General features: G+C 54.2%; 1 non-coding gene across 1 annotated transcript in view; it reads right to left on the bottom strand.

Moving 5' to 3' along the window:
• The window catches only part of LOC124772090, a 1,909-nt gene extending 471 nt beyond the window's left edge, over window positions 1-1,438 (bottom strand). Inside the window, exon 1 of the ribosomal RNA XR_007013767.1 lies at window positions 1-1,438. This exon is cut by the window's left edge and continues 471 nt beyond it. This is a non-coding gene — a ribosomal RNA (small subunit ribosomal RNA).
• Between the last annotated feature and the right edge of the window lie 3,562 nt (window positions 1,439-5,000).

Below are 5,000 nucleotides of genomic sequence, written 5' to 3'. Positions count from 1 at the left end.
AGGCTAGAGTCTCGTTCGTTATCGGAATTAACCAGACAAATCGCTCCACCAACTAAGAACGGCCATGCACCACCACCCACCGAATCAAGAAAGAGCTATCAATCTGTCAATCCTTCCGGTGTCCGGGCCTGGTGAGGTTTCCCGTGTTGAGTCAAATTAAGCCGCAGGCTCCACTCCTGGTGGTGCCCTTCCGTCAATTCCTTTAAGTTTCAGCTTTGCAACCATACTTCCCCCGGAACCCAAAAGCTTTGGTTTCCCGGAGGCTGCCCGCCGAGTCATCGGAGGAACTGCGGCGGATCGCTGGCTGGCATCGTTTATGGTTAGAACTAGGGCGGTATCTGATCGCCTTCGAACCTCTAACTTTCGTTCTTGATTAATGAAAACATACTTGGCAAATGCTTTCGCTTCTGTTCGTCTTGCGACGATCCAAGAATTTCACCTCTAACGTCGCAATACGAATGCCCCCGCCTGTCCCTATTAATCATTACCTCGGGTTCCGAAAACCAACAAAATAGAACCGAGGTCCTATTCCATTATTCCATGCACACAGTATTCAGGCGGGCTTGCCTGCTTTAAGCACTCTAATTTGTTCAAAGTAAACGTGCCGGCCCACCGAGACACTCAATAAAGAGCACCCTGGTAGGATTTCAACGGGGTCCGCCTCGGGACGCACGAGCACGCACGAGGCGGTCGCACGCCTTCAGCTCGCCCCACCGGCAGGACGTCCCACGATACATGCCAGTTAAACACCGACGGGCGGTGAACCAACAGCGTGGGACACAAATCCAACTACGAGCTTTTTAACCGCAACAACTTTAATATACGCTATTGGAGCTGGAATTACCGCGGCTGCTGGCACCAGACTTGCCCTCCAATAGATACTCGTTAAAGGATTTAAAGTGTACTCATTCCGATTACGGGGCCTCGGATGAGTCCCGTATCGTTATTTTTCGTCACTACCTCCCCGTGCCGGGAGTGGGTAATTTGCGCGCCTGCTGCCTTCCTTGGATGTGGTAGCCGTTTCTCAGGCTCCCTCTCCGGAATCGAACCCTGATTCCCCGTTACCCGTTACAACCATGGTAGGCGCAGAACCTACCATCGACAGTTGATAAGGCAGACATTTGAAAGATGCGTCGCCGGTACGAGGACCGTGCGATCAGCCCAAAGTTATTCAGAGTCACCAAGGCAAACGGACCGGACGAGCCGACCGATTGGTTTTGATCTAATAAAAGCGTCCCTTCCATCTCTGGTCGGGACTCTGTTTGCATGTATTAGCTCTAGAATTACCACAGTTATCCAAGTAACGTGGGTACGATCTAAGGAACCATAACTGATTTAATGAGCCATTCGCGGTTTCACCTTAATGCGGCTTGTACTGAGACATGCATGGCTTAATCTTTGAGACAAGCATATGACTACTGGCAGGATCAACCAGGGAGCTGCGTCAACTAGAGCTGAGCAGCCGGCCGCCCGGGAGTGTGTCCCGGGGGCCCGCGCGAACACGCAAGCGTCCGCTCAATCATTCTGCAAACAGGAGGAGGCTGAGCTCCCCTGCACAATACACCTCGAAACCCTCTCAGGTCCCGGCGGCGCGCAGCGCCGTCCCAAGTACTTGGTCGGGTTCGAGAGAGGCGCAATCGCCCGGAGTTAGGCGAGTAGACGCTTTCGGTGCGACCACCCGTGCTCCCAACTGAGCTTGCCGCTGCCGACAGAGGCCCGGGAGCGTGCTGTCGTGGCATTGCCGGCGGGAGACAACACGCGCCACCTACGGTGACCGGCAGCTCCAACGCCAGCGCCACAGAAGGACAAAAGCCCCACTTGGGTGCCGAAGCGAACTCTCCCAGCACAGCGCACGCGCCAACACATCCGCACAGCTGCGATACAAACCACCAGCGAGAACCGCTGGGGCGACCGAGCAGCAGACGGCGTCGCGGCGCCGAGCGCCGGGCGGCGGCGCATCCTCAACGCACACAGTCCTCAATCGGACCAGCACACTGAAGATGTCCACCGCGCTTCGCACCGGGCCCGCGAGGACCTACTTTGGCCGCACGGCGCCGCGCGCAGGGTGCGCCGGCGCGCAGCTGCGACGCCTGCCGCGTCCGTCGGCCGGCGCGCCTGCCACTGGCCGCCCCCACCAGCCGGCTGTAGCGCGTGCGCCCACGCACCGCGCGGCCAGCACGCCGGGAGGCGCCCCCTCACCGGCCGGGGACGGTCCCACCCAGCCACCGCCGCGTATCGCTTCACACCCAGATGCCGTTCAGTTTCGTCGGCATGGTGGGTATCGCTGGAACAACCGGTTAGTACCTCAACCTATCGTCGCCATCACCGATTCACCCCTAGCGAGAACAACCGCACCACAACAGGTTACCATTTGTTCATTTGCGTAACTTCACCAGAAAACGCAGGCGTCCATCGCCATTTGCAACTTCAACGATTATTGCATGCCTGTGTCAGGTGTCACGCCACACTACGTCTGCCCACATACACGCAACAAAATGTGCACGCCTAGACAATACGTGGAAGGTGGCCCCCGTACGTATGCGATGTCCATTGCTCGAACGACTGTCAACCGGCCTCTGTAGCATGTCGCAGATATGGAACGCGGTGCACCATGCCATCACGGTGTGTGAGGAGAGACGACTAGGTCCGAATACATCAACAGACAGCTCATGCTGATCGCCATCCACGGCGTCCGTTCCTCCCACACGTCTCTATGGCGTACCACACTGCAATCCAGCTCTCATAGGGAGACGACACGTAGCTGCGTGCACAATATTTGCACTGTATGGTCCGCCGTTTTTGGGCGCAGTCGTTGTGCGGTCACACATGTGCCACGATGTATCATTCAGTACATAAGGACGAATGTGCAGTACAGATTGTGGTTCACGCGTACGACATCAGCGGACAGTTGACACAGGCCGCACCACAACGTAGCCTGAGTACGTCGCATGCGAAGGGCATTGAACATGCAAACTTCTCACCAACCAGCTTGCGAAGGCAGGGGGCAAGGTGGGGACGTGGGGAGGGGCGGCATGTACGTCCTGCTGCCATCCACATTACAGTGTACAGCAGGAGCATGTGGAAAGTGAGCAAGACTTGCAAGGTGTTTAACATGAAGCGATACACAGGGGTGCGGGCAGTGCGAGTAGCGAACTATATTGCGAGGGTTGCGGGTGGGCAACACTACAGTAATTGAACGAGTCGTATAACAATTACAGAGCAGGTTTAGGCGACAACGTGGGTTACGTTAAGGCGACAACATGGGTTAGGTTAAGGCACAACATGGGTTAGGTTAAGGCACAACATGGGTTAGGTTAAGGCACAACATGGGTTAGGTTAAGGCACAACATGGGTTAGGTTAAGGCACAACATGGGTTAGGTTAAGGCACAACATGGGTTAGGTTAAGGCACAACATGGGTTAGGTTAAGGCACAACATGGGTTAGGTTGAGGCACAACATGGGTTAGGTTAAGGCACAACATGGGTTAGGTTGAGGCACAACATGGGTTAGGTTGAGGCACAACATGGGTTAGGTTGAGGCACAACATGGGTTAGGTTAAGGTACAACATGGGTTAGGTTAAGGTACAACATGGGTTAGGTTAAGGTACAACATGGGTTAGGTTAAGGTACAACATGGGTTAGGTTAAGGTACAACATGGGTTAGGTTAAGGTACAACATAGGTTAGGTTAAGGTACAACATAGGTTAGGTTAAGGTACAACATAGGTTAGGTTAAGGTACAACATAGGTTAGGTTAAGGTACAACATAGGTTAGGTTAAGGTACAACATAGGTTAGGTTAAGGTACAACATAGGTTAGGTTAGGTTAGGTTAGGTTACACGTTGTTGTACGGAAAGGTGTAGGGGGGGGGGGGGGCGGGGGCGGCAGGTTCGTTGATAGTGATTATAGTAAGTGAATGCTTGTGACATGATCAGATTTGTCACGTCAGGATGCACCTTTGGCTTATTAGAGGCGGCGCTCCAATTCTATGCTTGTGTGAGACCTGTGTCTTTGACTCATGTCATTGTTTGTGCGCTGTGACAGGAGGTACTATTGTGATGTTGGGTGCACCGTTGTATAGGACATGTGTGGGTGTTGGTGCCTGGTCTGCGCAATGGTGGATGTCGAAAGGCTGGGATATTGTATTTTCCGCACGGACCTCCTGGTCTGGTTGTGATAGTGTGGATTGTGTAATGTGGCGGAGAAGATGCACTGGATGTTGTTCCATGCTGGTGCTTACATATTGTATGTGCGCCTGTTAGAAGCAGAGAGTGGTGCGTGATCAGAGTGTCTGGCTGACGTGTGGTTCCCATTTTGGGCAGACTCTTTCAGCATGTATACGGACAGTTGTGTATATTTGCTGTAGTTTGATGGCTCTGCATTGATTACTAATCAGCGCCGTGTGTACGGGTAATCTGGTTCCAGTCCAAAATGTTCCATCTGTGTACATTAGTGACAAAGACTCCCCCCATGCAGTGGGGCTCGGTCTGTTATAACTCTTCCGCGTAATATATTTGCCCCACGTTTTTGCGACTGCGAGTGCGAGTGCAACGCGCATGGGGACCGACATGCTGATGGCTCGGTATCGGACGCCGTACAGTGAGCAACGCGATCGCGTCTCTCGCTCGTAAGTGGTACAGGTCGCGGCTCATGTATACGGACAGCGGGAATGTCGCATATTGGAAATAACTCTTCATGAAACGCAAGTTATAGGGGTGGATTGCACTTTACGAGTGCGGGAAACGTCCGCCGTTCATCCGCTGGAGGTGCGAGTTTGGCGGTTGGGGTGGTGCACGAACGGGTGCGGGTGGCGTCATTGCCGGTCCACGGCTTCGTGCGGCAGAGCCACTGGAGATTGGGTGCTATGGTCGACAGAGGCTGCAGCCTTTGTGGGTGGCGTCGAAAGGCGGCCACTGTGGCGCCATCGCTGTCTTAGTCGGCTTGGCGTCTCATAGATGGCGGTAGCGTCGTTGCAGGAGGTCATGTTGCGGGAGACCTAC

The sequence above is a fragment of the Schistocerca piceifrons genome, unplaced genomic scaffold, assembly GCF_021461385.2.
Source record: "Schistocerca piceifrons isolate TAMUIC-IGC-003096 unplaced genomic scaffold, iqSchPice1.1 HiC_scaffold_936, whole genome shotgun sequence".
In the NCBI taxonomy this organism is placed as follows: domain Eukaryota; kingdom Metazoa; phylum Arthropoda; class Insecta; order Orthoptera; family Acrididae; genus Schistocerca; species Schistocerca piceifrons.
This window is presented reverse-complemented; position numbering and strand designations above follow the sequence as displayed.